The 13889-nt window shown below is 49.1% G+C and overlaps 1 pseudogene; it reads left to right on the top strand.

Annotated features, from left to right (window-relative positions):
- The first annotated feature begins 10759 nt into the window (after positions 1 to 10759).
- Hnrnph1-ps2 (heterogeneous nuclear ribonucleoprotein H1, pseudogene 2) lies at positions 10760 to 12586 on the top strand (annotated as a pseudogene).
- Positions 12587 to 13889: the final 1303 nt, after the last annotated feature.

Here is a 13889-nt window from a genome sequence, read left to right as displayed (position 1 = left end):
TCTGGCTCAGCTGTCAAAGGCTAAGCTCACAACCTGTTCTGCACTCCACCATCATGCTGCCCTCCACACACAAGAGATCAACTTTTTCATGACCTTTGAGAGGGAGGAAGGGAACCCTGTCCGGGCAGCCAGGTCAGCTTCGTTAGCCTTAGGCACCTGCAGGGTGACAGGTGTCACAGTCAGATGGCCCTCACAGTGAGAAGATCCCTACATACCCCAGTCACCAGCACGGATCACCCTTGGGGGGTAACACATCCTTCAGCAGTTCTAGGGCAATTCCCAGGCAGGAACCACCTACAACCATAGTTCCATAGTTGGCGTGGGTTTCAGGGGAGGGGATCCTGAAGATCCCAGCACCCCCTCCAACTCTACCATCATTCATGCAGCCGCATCTCCTGGTGGGCACTGCCCTCTTCTTAGACATCTAACTGCATATAGTATCCAGGTTGCCTCTCGTCATTCCAATACCGAGGCTCGGTGCACTGGGGAGTATGCTGAAGAACTCTATAGCTGGGTGCTAACCTCAACATGGGATCTCAGGTTCCTACTTTGGACTCTTCTAAGAGCACTTTCCTTAGCCCACCTTAGCTCAGAGTCCCAGAAGCCACTCTTTCTGCTGTTATGGAACCTATAGACCAGTGAGATCTAGATACCTAGAAAGATGTACAGAGAATGTGGCTCTGAGAAGTGACTTGAAGCAGGGGAAGGCCACCTGGGAAGACACAGACGTTGAGTTCAGCCTCAGTGGATGACAGATAATGAGAATGTTCCAGAAGGTAGAGCAGGGGTGATTCTAAATGGTGAAAACACAGATTTAAAGACAGCCTGAAAGAGCGAGACACATTAGGAATGGGCGTGGTCTGCTAGGACAGGATGAGGTGGGGAGGATAGAAGTGCCCAGCTCCATTTCTCTCTCCCCTTAGCATATTCTGAATGAATGAATAAATGAATGAATTTCTACAAATGAGGGCAGGTAGGGAAACCAGAGGAAGGCCAGGGTGACTGGCCAGGTGAGAAAGGACGAGCCTAACCACAGAGGAGCCATGGAGATGGAGGAAGAGGAGGAAGGAGTAGGGGGGGAGGAGAAAAAGAATATACCCCAGAGGGTTCAAGACCCAGAGCTTCCCTGGTACATCTCAAAATCTAAGTTGAACCATGCATGGTACCACATCCCTTGCCCTGCAGCTTTTTTCCCTTGTCATCCCTTGTCCTGCTTAAACTGTGTCACTGGGAAGCTTGTCTGGCCACTGCTCCTTTCCCTTTCCCACTGACAGCGGCCTCTTCCCTCTTGTCTCCCTTGAGCTGGTGATTTCCCTTCAGAGTCCGTGTTCAAACCCAGCACACTACAACTCTTGAGTGTGTGTCTGGGGAAGACCCCTCCCCCCCCGTGCACTGGAGCTGGCTATGACAGGCTGAGCACAGGGCCACATCCTCAACACAGGTAGAGGCTCTCCCCAGCTGCCCACTCCCTCGCCCTCTCAAGGCAGCATGTGGTTGGAACTGGGGCTTAAAGTCTGGGTAATTGGAAACAGAGCAGCATCACTGAGGACAGTTCCTAAATGCTCAGAGAAGACAGCACAGTTCTTCATCGTGGGGCTTGAAAGCCCTTCATTAAAGTTGCCATCTGAACAAAGGCTCTGATGTAAGAGTTTGGACCCCACTGGAGCAGAGGATCCAGGGAACCAAGCTGCCCCAGTGTGCAACACAGAAGTCCTCAAGCCCTTGGGGAAGAAATCTTTCAGGCCCTCAGGAGGGAAGTCAAATGCCCTGCAGGCAGCATTCATTAGCCTTGTACCAGCTGACTCTCCTGTTTGCAGAGAGAGCTGGCCTTCATACAGGAGACCCACTGGATGGGAAGGTTCCTACTAGAGCTCCAGGGACACCAGGCTCCATGAGGATCCCATGTGTTGTTGGGGTGGACTTTGTCTCTATTTCTCTGCTCAGCACCCTTCAGAATAGGCTTCATTCTGAGTCTCTAAGGAAGACAGATTGGCTTCACGAGGATGCAGCCACCACAATGAAGCAGTATTACACCCTGAGGAATTGCCCTCAGGTTATACTGTCCATGAGCAGGGAGGGATGCCACAATCAGAATCCAGTCTCTGAGGCGGGGCTGGATTGGAGGGCAGGATGCCATCAAGCCTCCCATGAAGGCACATCTGCTTGTCAGCCCTTGTGTTAGCCATTACAGACAAGGCTTGAGCCCCAGAAATACAAAGCCACTCTTACCATAAGGAAGAGGCGAAGGCAAGCATCCAGCCCAAGCCTGCCTGGCATTACAGCTCAGTCTATAAGGGCTCTGCCATCCTGCCTGCCAGGCCACATCTGTTTGAACTTGGGGCATGGCACTGGGTAATTAGAAGGATGACATTGCCAAGGGGCCTTCCCTGACACCCTCTCTGACAGCCGGACACTCAGTGGCATTGGCTTGAATTAAAGACGCACTCAGAGCAGACACATTTTGGGGCTATCTGAGGAGACAGTTAACTGGGGGTTGAGGGGAGCAGCCAACTTGGCTATGGAGGACTTCCAAGCAAACAGAGCCTGGAGAAGGAAAACACTCCATCCTCCCCAGGCTTTGTACGGCTACTCTGAAACCGTAAGTAATTTTCTTCATTATGCACAATGGCAGGGGCCTTTCTATGTCTTCCGTGTGCTTTAACCTTAGTCTTTTCAACAACCCCAGGAAGCTGGTGCCACTATTGATCCCCATGACTGGGTTCACGTAGCCTCTACTTTGTTCAGAGTTCAGTAAACTCTGTGTCAGTCAACTTTCCAATGCTGTGACAAAATGCCAGAAACAATCAACTTGAAATGCAGAAATGCTTATTCTGACTTATAGTTTCAGCCCTTGTTAGTTTGTGCTTATGGTTGATAGTGTCGTGTATGGATGCATAAAGAGAAGGGCGAATATAGAAGTAGAAAGATGGATGTGTAGGCGCAAGGATGGATGCATAGGTGGAAGGTGGATGAATAGGTAGGATATTTGCTGGACACAGTTTGCCTACATGGTTAACTGGATGGTTGGATGGTAACTTGGTAGATGGTTAGGAGGAAGGATGGATATGTGGATAGGTGGGAGATAGGTTTGGGAGTTGGTAGGTGAACAGCCAAGTGGGTGGAGAGGCAGGAGGGCGAGTTGGTAGCAAGCTTGAGGGTGGGTAGAATGGTACTCGGAGAAACACAGATGATTGCCTTTGGCCTCTTGGCCACCTCTTCCCAGCTGCTTTCTCCAGTGGAAAAATTGAAAATCATGGGCCCTGGGAAGACATTCCCCTGTGTGGTCTGTTAATAGAGGCCCAGAAAGGCCAGCCGAGGTTGTCAGCTCACCCCATACCAAGACCCTGTCATTAGCCACATTCCCCCCTACCCTACCCTAGAGTGGAAGAATGAGCTGGTGGCCAGTGAGGGGCTGGGCCCAGCCAGGCCCCTCATTAAGCCTTATTAAGACCACAGAGGGAGAGAAGATCAGGAGGGGAGCTTTCTCCAAAGGTCAGCAGTTGGAAAAAGAAGGTTCAACCATGCTCCGGGGAGGTCACATGCCCTTGGCACTCTTTCAGGGAATGTGGATGTTGCCTGGCCCATTCTGAGCCACCCTCGCCTTGCAAGCTGGGAAACTAAAGCTGGCAGAAGAGAGAAGAGGGGTCCACACAGAAGCCAGAACAGAGACAACCCTGTCTCTAGTCTCCTTGACTCAAACATTAGTCTTATCTTTCTGAGATTTACAGCAACGGGGAGAAGGGGAGGGAAAGGAATCTACATGGGTGGACTTCATGAAGCCATTGGGTCTCCTGTGTGCTATTGTAGTCTGGGTTCGGGGGGGTCAGCATCATACCAGAAGATGAACTGGAATGTATTTTTCTCCTCTTCTCGTTTCTGGGTGACATCATTTAAAGAAACACCCATTAAGCAGCTGTCTCTGGCAGAAACCTAATCTGGGTGCTAGGAATATGGCATAGAGTGGCCAAAGTCCCCAGCCTCACAGGGTTTACCTTTCAGAAGAGTTACAACAGATGCAGACATAAATGAGAGATAGTGAATAAAAGAAATAATGGCAGTGACAGAGGGTCATTTTTTTAAAGAGATGGCCCAAGAAAGGCATCTCTGAGAAGGCGATCACTAAATGCTCTCCCTTTTACTAGAACTTGCTCATGGCCTCTCTCCATCCATGTCTGATCCCATGACCTGTTCTTGCTACCTAGATGGGAGCAGATCTGGGTTCTGCAGACCTGGACAAGCCTCCTCCCTGGTCTTTTGCCTTCCTCTTGACTGCTGAATGCAAAGATATGGCCCCGGGATAGAATAGCCACAGTGGAGGGGAGCCTGGGTCCCTGCGTTATCAACAGGAGGAGGACCACTCCTGACCAGCTCATCTACTACACACTGAGAAATGCACTCCATGACTGCTTGAGCCTGTAAACATCTCGGGGACTTTTGTCATTTACATTCTCTTGTGGTGCTTGAAAGACATGTGACAAACTGAGTCAGGACAGAGCTGAACTCAGCATGTTGGAGAGATGTAAAGGTTGGGATCACGGTCAACAAAGAATAGAGCAAACGACAACAAAACGCAATGGTGTAAGAGGCAGAGAAGGTGAGATGGAGGAGGTCACAGTCAACCATCTTGATTTTGGAGAAAGGTCAGTGGAGGGGGAGGGGACACAGGCAGGGTAAAAAGGGAGGAATACTACTTGATTCCTACTTTAGAAAGACCCTTCTCTGCTGGGGGTCTGAACTGGAGAGATGCAAGTGTGTCAAGAAGCATGGCTGACACAGCATGCAGCACCACAGTGGGGAGCAACAGGGAGAGGGAAAGAATGCATTCTGGGTCAGCATCAGGAGCTGGGCTGGTGAGCAGCTTGCAGAGGGCAAGGGGAACTACATATCTCATAGGCCACAAGACACACTAGCACCTAAGCCAGTGTATACTAACGGAAACTTCTGAGGTATCCTTCTAGCTCCTAGCCTCTCTTCCCAAAGGCACCGTCCCCACCCACCAAACACACTGTGGTTGTCTGGCAATGTAAGCTTATCTGAGGACCTTGCCTCACTAGCTGACTGGGCCAGACTTGGGCTCTTGACGGATCAAATCATTCTAGCTGGCAGAAGACAGAGCTTGCTTCATTCCCATGGGAAGAGAGCTAAGCCTCAGAGCTCTTTCTTATCAATGAAAACCCAAGAAGGATGGGAAGAATGTGTTCTTCAGTGGATCTATTATTCATTTACCCCATAGGAACACACAGATGGAGTCAACCTCCTTTATCCATAGCAAGAATTCATTAAATACAAGTCTACTGCCCCACTCCCCTATCACACCTCTGTGTCCTACAAGCTCCAGAAACCCTTCCACACTTTACAAGATCTTCTGAGTGTCTCAGCCACCCCAGCCTAAATTTCTGCTTACTGTGTCACTTTTCCTGGGGACATGTAAACACAGCTCTTCTCCCCAGATAGGACACTGACAGTGAACTGAACAAGCAATTCCCCTCAATCCTAGCTTACCAAATCATTGAGTTTATTGGGCTACTTATAGAGTGAGGATGAAAGGTATTTATAGAAGTATGGTGACTTACAGACTGCTGTCACTGAAAAGTTCACCCATGACAACTGCATTCCTGGAACCCCACCAGGCCATTCACTGGTCAGACTCTCTCCTCTCCCCAGCAACAATTGCAGTCTTTATAAACTTAGGGAAGTCTTGTGGGAATCTTGTAAATTTCAGGAGCTTCCTGAGACTTATGAGCTCATGGACTTCCTGAGACTTGTAAGTTCGCTGACTGAGTCTTAGCATCCTTTCGTGGAGGAGTATTTCAACTAGAATGAATGGTTAGGCAGCACCAGAAAGTCACTATGTAAGAAACCACAGCCCCTTACCCACCTCCTTCTCACTGTCCTTTCTGTGAAGCAAGGCTCACTTTGCACTGAGTGTCCGTCCTGAGAAGGGCCTTGCTTCAGCTTAGAAAGAAGAACCAGTCCAGAGAGGAACCCCTACCTCTGTGCCCACCATGCCAGATGCACATTTGTCTCTAGGCTACAGAAGTTTCCCAGTTGCCAGGGTCCTTCTGTAGATGCCAGGAGATGCTCCCCCAACCGCAAAGGGGCCAGAGCCTGCCTTCCTTCGTGATTCCAACATCTGTAACGCTTTCCCTGCATCCCAGAGCCCTCCCCTCCAAACTCCTCCTGCTTCATTGCTAGAGTCCACACAACATGAAAAAATTCAGCTGTCTCCATCATTTTCCATATTTGCTGACAGCCGCCTTCCACATGCCTGAGGGACACCATACGTCCTGTGTACCCCTTCCATTCCAAAGCAACTACCTCAAATGAGGTCCAGTTGTTGAAAAGCTTTGGTACTGGGGCCTCCACAGCCCTGTCCCCTGGATGTCCTGCCTGAATGGTTGGAGGTTGACTCATGCCTCAGCAGACACAGGGCTCAGGGTAGGACCTTACTAAGCCTGGATCCAATCTTAGTACTATCCCTCATGAGTGGGAGGCCTCTGTGTTTTCCCTGTGCCATCCAGAAAAGGCAAGGACATCCATCCCAGAGCACATGGATTTGGATCCACACGCCAGCTCTGCTGCTGTGACTCCCTTAAGCTCTCTGGGCCTCAGTTTCTCGTTTGCGAAGTGGCAGAAACGATAAAAGCAACAGCAGCACTGTGACCAGGAGTCAAGAACACTGTGACAATGAGAGCACTTGGCTCCCATCAAGTCCTGTTGTGTGCCAAGCACTGAGCCAGGTCCCTCCCTGCAGCCCTTTAAAGGTAGGGAATGACAAAGGCCAAGAGGTCAGGGATCTCCCCCAAGGACAAGAAAGGGGCAGTGTGGGAGCAGAACCAAGTGCAAATATCCCAAGTCCAGTGCTTAGAGTGCGTCTGCTTGCCCTGGTCATTTCACATCCTCTCTTGGTCCTGAATGCAGGTATCAGAGACTTGCAGCCTTGCAGTGCCGCAGTCCCACTGTTCAGGTGATGGACATCAGGAGGGGAGGAGGGCATCACCAGTCACAGCTAAGATGAATCCTGAATAAGAAGTCCCAGGGTGTAAGGAGATGAGCTGTCTCCCTGAGCGCCAGTCTTGAAGGCTAGTTTGTTTGTTTCTTCATTCATCTGCACCAAACTGACTTTCTGCTAAAAGGGAGAACAAAGTAAGTCGGTTTCTAAGAGAAAATTCCAATGCATGTCCTACAAATTAAATTAGCCCACATGGAGCTCGATCCAAGTAGCCGTATCATCTGAGAATAGTTATGTTCGTAGTGATAAAGAGCGCTAATATTTGCATCACCCTTGATCCATTGAAGTCCTATTTCTGGGCCTTGCACCCTGAGCGGTAAAACTTTGTCCTTTGCATGGGCATTTGTGGGAGGTATGATTTATTCCCATCTTACAGCTGAGGAGGTTGACACAAGAGGTTAAATGTTCTGTAAGAATAGAAAGTGCGGTCTGGACCCAGACCCCGGATCGTTGGGTCTGTAGATGGGCCTTCATGTGACTCCCCGGGAAGCTGCTGACCTTCAGAGGAACAGCCATGACCCTCCAGAGTGTCTTTCGTCCTAGGAGTGCTGCAACAGGCTGCTGCTTAGCACAGGTCGCAGCCGAGCCACTCAGTCACCGTGACAACTCTGGGAAGTCGTTTGCCTCCTCTATGTTAAGATAGAGTACACAGTACTCTCTGGGATTCTGCCTGGGCAAGGAAGCAGTGAGGAGCCTGCAAAAGTCACATCCGCTGAATTAGTTTACTTCTCTGACCGCGACCCCAGCGCCGTGGGAAGTGAAGCGTGATGGCGGGTGCTCAACAGATTTCTCACTGGTGGCAAAGGGAAGCCTAAACAAAATGGAAGGGGATGGAAAATGACTCTTACAACACACGATGATGGGTTTCTATGGGAATGGGAAAGTGGGTAAAATCTGTGCTGTCAGTTTCCTGACTGTACAAAGCTCTGATCTGGGAGTAGAACTACCAAAGCTTATCTGGGGGAGAGACAAGCCTGCCCACCCTATGTTTCAGAACACATCTTGCTTTTAGAAAGTTGAGGCATGTGTGAGCAGAGAAAGGAGGGTGCTTACAACGGAGGAGCCAGGCCCCCAGTCGCACCGTCAAGATCACGGTCTGGAAAGCTGTGATGGTGCATGAGTGTTACCCCAGCACCCAGGGGACTTTGGAGACAGAGGCATGAGTTCAAGATCACCCTCAGCTACCTAATGAGGATTATGACTAGCCTGGGCTACATTGGTCTCAAATAAAACAAGAGAAATAGTGAATAGGAGAATGAGAAGGGAGGAACAAGGAGAAAGGGAAGGAACATCAAAAGAGAAAATGAGATAATGGCCTGGTAGAGAAAAGGTTCGTGACATTTTCGTGTGTTTGTTTGAAGTGCTGGGGAATGAACCAGGCAGGGCCTTGTGCGTCCTGGGTAAATGCTCCACCACTGAGCCACACCACCAGCATCCAATGGCACTTGTCGAGAGGACGGGGATATGAACACCCTTCACTGTTCTCAGAATCCTGACGTCATCTGAACCCTGCCTGTTCACCTGTCCCATCTGGAGGACTTTCCATTGCAGGTCCAGGACGGTGTGTGAAGTCTGTATCTCTGGCTTGGGACGCGGTAGTCTGCTGAAGGTAGACATCCTGAGAACTGGGTTCGAGGTAGCCTCCCATTCTGATCCCTGCCCCTGTACACTTCCTGGCACTCTGTTCCTATTTTACAGATGAGAAGTGTGAGGGGCCAAACGGTGAGGAAATCAGGACCTTCCTGCTTCCCGTGAGAAGCCCATCTCCTTCTCCACTCTGCAGTCTCCTTCTCAGCCCCTGCCCGCATCACCCCAGCCCTCTCCTCCCTGCCGGGGAGATTCCTTCCTATGCTTTCTCCCTAAGTTCCAAGTGCCCTCCCTGTTCCTCATTAACAAGACTTTGGGTATTTTTGTCTCTCTGAGTACTGTATTCTAGTGCCAGCAAATAACTTTAAATAGAAAAAATATGCCCAAAATTAGACTGGAAAACAGGAAATAAGTAGAAAGGGATTGAGCTGAACGTCAGCCTGCTCCCTGGGCAGAGAGGCGAATACAATTAACCACCTCTGAGCACCTGGCTTTCAATCAGGAGCGATGGGGAGTGGACACACCATCCAGGGACCGTGGGATAGGCCCGTGTGGCTGACGGACTAGAGGAAAGGCAGAGGAAGATGGAGTTCGGAAGGCTTCTTGGAGCCTGTCCTGGAGGGCCTTTAGCCAAGGGCATTAAGGCTGGGGAGTTGAGAAGGTCACACTTCAGCTGTGGAGATCACTGTTGTGTCTACCTCCTGGAGTACCACGTGATGCTGTAGAAACGGTGTGTGCCCTGCTTAGATCATCTAAGTGTCCACTGCTGTGTGGAGTTACGAGTTCACTCATTGCTCGGACTTGGAGACACTGTGGAGAGTTAAGGGACGCTCACTCCCGATTGACCGTTCCCAATCAAGACCTACTTCAAAGCATGCCCTTAGGTGGCATTTTCCTGTAAATACAACTATAAGAGAATCTCTTTACCTTTTCCCCACTCCCAGTTTGGCTGTTCACAGCAGCGGTGTGACTTTCTAAAGGCCTAACTCAGACCACAGGATTTCCAACTCCAAAGCCTTCCCTCACTCCCCAGTCTCAGCACTAGGCTAAGCCCCCCATACAGCCTTCATGGGGGCTTCCAAATTCCATCTTCCTGTGATGTTTCTTCTTGGTTCTCAGTTTGACCAGGTCTGGAATCAACTAAGAAACGTGCCTCTGGGTGACTCTGTAAGGGTGTTTCCCAGGATGGTTAATTAACTAAGGATGAAGACCCTTTCCTGAATGGGCATCACCTTCCACCTCTAGCTCGTATTCTAAAAGGTCCCATGGAGAAGCTGTTGCATTTGCCTGCCTGCTTCTGCTTCCTGCTGGGGAGTGCATATACACTGTCGCTGCCTCTGACACTGCTGTCCTTTGTTGACATCGGAATACAGCTCTGTCTGCTTTTCAGCATGATGGAAGACCAGTGGCTCTCCAAGAATCCTTCTGGCCTTTAGCACCGGATGGGGACTGCTGAGGCTTGCAGCCTTGTAGACTGAGTAGCTGCCAGGCTTTCAGCTTTTCCCATGGGGAGAACCATTGTTGGCTTTCCCAAGCTGCATAACTTGACTTTTGATACTTTATGGGTTCTTTATTCTATCTCCCTTCCCCACCCCTATTCTAACCTCCACCGCCTAACACTAGGTAGGAGAGAAAGAAGATTAAAGAGGAAAGGGGGCGTCAGTATAATTAGACTGCTTCCTGCTGGTTATGGGTTTGAGCCCCTTGGGCAAGTTTGATCTTCGCAGTCAGGATTTCTTCTTCTCATCTCTTTGCACACAACCACTTGACAGACTGAAACAATGGCAACCAGCAAGAGCAGCAATAGCCACAGCCCCTCTGGGGCTGTAGCCTTTATACGTCCTCTCAGGAGTCCCCCAGCACTCCAAATGGCATACACTTGCAGGACCTATGTGCAGCTGGCAAAATCACGATCGTGCTGGAACACGAGGCAAATCACAGGCAGCTGCTGAGGACAATCTAAAGCAGCCCCACATCCATCCCACACCTGGGACCAGAACGAAAACATATCCCTCTAACATTTATGTGTTTTAAAAAAAAAACAAAGTTCTCACTACAACACCACACTGTAAAAATCAACCGAATACCCCCCCTTTAATACAGATTGCATTTTTTCCTATATAGAGGACTCGTCAACTTCTCTTCAACCTTGTTTGCATTATGTACTTCTACTTCCGTGGTCATCATCCTCTTCCAGATTCCCCTTCACTGGCAGCCAGGTGAGGGGAGGTGGTTAGTCTTATTGTTCTATAATAATTTGCCTATTATATGTCCCTATACATCATCCCTTTCATGCCCACGGCTACCTCCTTCCTGCCCAACCCCAGCACTCCCACGACACATGGGGGCTATGTCTCGAAACATGCACAGCTTCTTGGAGAAAATGCACAGGTGTTTTCTATGTGTGTAATTTGCATTTGCAGATATGCTTGGTGGTAAAGGACCTAGACTCCACCCAGCCCTGTTCAGCTGATAAAAGGGAGCGGGTGTTTGTTTTCTGACTGAAAAATCCAAAACGAGGTTCAAGGGATTCATTTCATCCACACCAGAGAAGGCAGACTGGTGAGACTTCTGTTGAATGTGAAACAGACAATGAAATCAAATTAGTCTTGGAAAAAGACAGAGAGGAACTATGGGGCACAGATAATGTTGAAGTATTCATGTCAAACAACATTGAAATGGATTAGGTGTTGAAGCATACAGGTCCAAATAGTCATGGTCAATGATCCTTTGTACAGCTTAGAGGATTCTTCTACAGATATAACAAGGAAGAAATTGTTCAGGGTTGGAAATTGTGCCAAGCAGAATAACACTGCTGGCAGACTTCCAGCAGATGAACACAGAGGACCCTTCCTGATACTTGGTTCACTGAAAGGGCTCTAAAAGCACAGGGAAAGAATATGGCATTGGTACATTGAAATATTTAAGAGCAGTAGAGCTGAAGTTAGAACTCACTGTTGCCACCACAAAAACGTATGGCCCTGCAGCAGCCAGGTCCCTATGACAGACCTGGGGATGGCAGAGATCTAGCAACAGAATTGGCAGAGCAGAGTTGCCGGCTTTAAGAGATGAGGTGTGGTGTTTGTGGTGAAGTTACAGAGGCTATGTACATTATAGCTACCATGATAGCTATGGATTTGGTTCAGACAGATTGCGTGATGGTTTGCATATGCTTGGCCCAGGGAGTGGCACTATTAGAAGGTGTGGCCTTGTTGGAGGAAGTGTGTCACTGTGGGGGTGGGCTTGGAGACCCTCTTCCTAGCTGCCTGAGGATGCTCAGTCTGTTCGTGGCTGCCTTCAATGGAAGACGTAGAACTTGGCTCCTCCTGCACCATGCCTGCCTGGATGCTGCCATGCTCCCGCCTTGATGATAATGGACTGCACCTCTGAACCTGTGAGCCAGCCCCAATTAAATGCTGTCCTTTATAAGACTTGCATTGGTCATGGTGTCTATTCACAGCAGCAAGACTCTAACTGAGACAGAAGTGAAAGAGACATCATCAGTTATTGTTTTTCAGGAATGTCTGACCACAAATACAAGGTGGAGGCTCAACTTTCCAGAGCACAGCACTGCACACTATGCACACACTGCCTTACAGAGCTACTGAGAAGGACATATATTTTCACCACCCAACCCTGTGACAGTACGCACATCCTGAGTTTAGACCTGACGGCAGGGTCACTGGTGGAGCTCCCGTTGAGTCTGCAAACTGAAGATGCTGTTGCGGCTATGTTAAAAGGCAGAGAAAACACACAGCACAGGTATGTAGAACTCTCCTTGAATTCTACAGCAGGAGTAAGTGGTGGTCCTTAGAGTAGCCGGATGCTAGGTCACATGGGTTTGCCAAAGGAGTCCCATTCTGGTGGTCCAGCCAGCCAGCAGCTGGATGGTGGTTATGGAGGTTGCTAAGGGGCAAGAGGGACATCGGTAAATATGACCAAGTTTTATAGAGAGACTCCAGTGATTTTCATTTAAACATTACATAAGTAGCCAAGGAGCAATGGATCGCAACTACTACAGTAGGAATGGAAGGGTGCCTAGCATGGCCGTGTGAGTGATGGGTGGGGAACACATTCGATTTTGATTGTTGACTCTTGGTTAATTTTTTTAAAGAAATGAAACCCTTCACTTACTTTTAACAGTTTTTGCAATCCAGTCCTGACTCATGTCTACTCTCTTGCGTGAACGTCGGTGTTGCTCGAAGGAGCAAGGTTCAGTATTTTTGAACATAGCGGTCACCTAGGATGACGTTATAATGAAGTTATTGGACTGTAACTGTTAGGCAATTCCCAGCTTTCCTCTAGCCACTGCAGGATATGTGCAGGCAGTACAGTGTGCTTAGATTAAAGCACCTGAATTATATTAAGTGTTGCTCTTGCACTGCCTCACACTGAACACGCTGAAGCATGTTGAAAAGAAAAGCTTAAAGAACGCCATATAGAAGATGTATCTATAATTAAAAGTGAACGATTTGGGCATGTTTGTTAGTTTTGATATCATTTGATAACCTTAAGGCCCATGATTTTGAAGCCCTTTATTCTAAGCTAATAGGGAAACTTTGAGTTACAACAGCGATACCTTAGAGTTTCTTTCCTAAGTTCTAGCACATGTCCTAAGATAAATCAGCATTAGGAGGCCTGGATGGGCCAAGAACCCACCCACAAATCAACCCAGTGACTCTAATACTTTATCCACTTACGATTATAACAGAGACTTTTTCTCAGTGTAACACCAGGAAGGTCCTGCCTGGGGGTTCATGAATGCTGGGAGGGTCTAAATGACAGTCAGGTTTCATGCATACATTGCTCCTTCTGCATGAAGTACCTACCCTCCATCCCTCCATCCTCTCTGTAGGGCATCTCAGCAGCTTCCTCCTTGGAATGTCTCCAAAGCCACGTCCAATTCGGGCTCCTTCCAGGTGAGCATCCAGTGGGTCATTTGTAGTCACCTTGGTCAGTCTTCATGACATGCTCCGAGGCACCCATCTCCCACCCGGCCCTAACGAATAAGTACCCACTCCAGCATCCGCAGGCCCTGTGGACCCATGGGACTGAAGCAAGTGCTCCATCAAGGATCTCACAGCGCATGGGGGGAGGTGAGACACAGGACCACACCCAGCACCCCTTCATTATCTCCCTCTCTATGAAGGTGAATAAAGCATGTCTAACCCCCAAAGACTAGGAAAGTTCGAGGCAAATGGGGCAATTACCAAATAGTGAAAAGCCTAACAGGTGACAGGAGCCACTAGGCACAGTGCCTGATGGGAACAATGAAGTAGCAGGTGCCTCC

The sequence above is a fragment of the Rattus norvegicus genome, chromosome 3, assembly GCF_021556685.1.
Source record: "Rattus norvegicus strain SHRSP/BbbUtx chromosome 3, alternate assembly SHRSP_T2T, whole genome shotgun sequence".
Lineage (NCBI taxonomy): Eukaryota > Metazoa > Chordata > Mammalia > Rodentia > Muridae > Rattus > Rattus norvegicus.
This window is presented reverse-complemented; position numbering and strand designations above follow the sequence as displayed.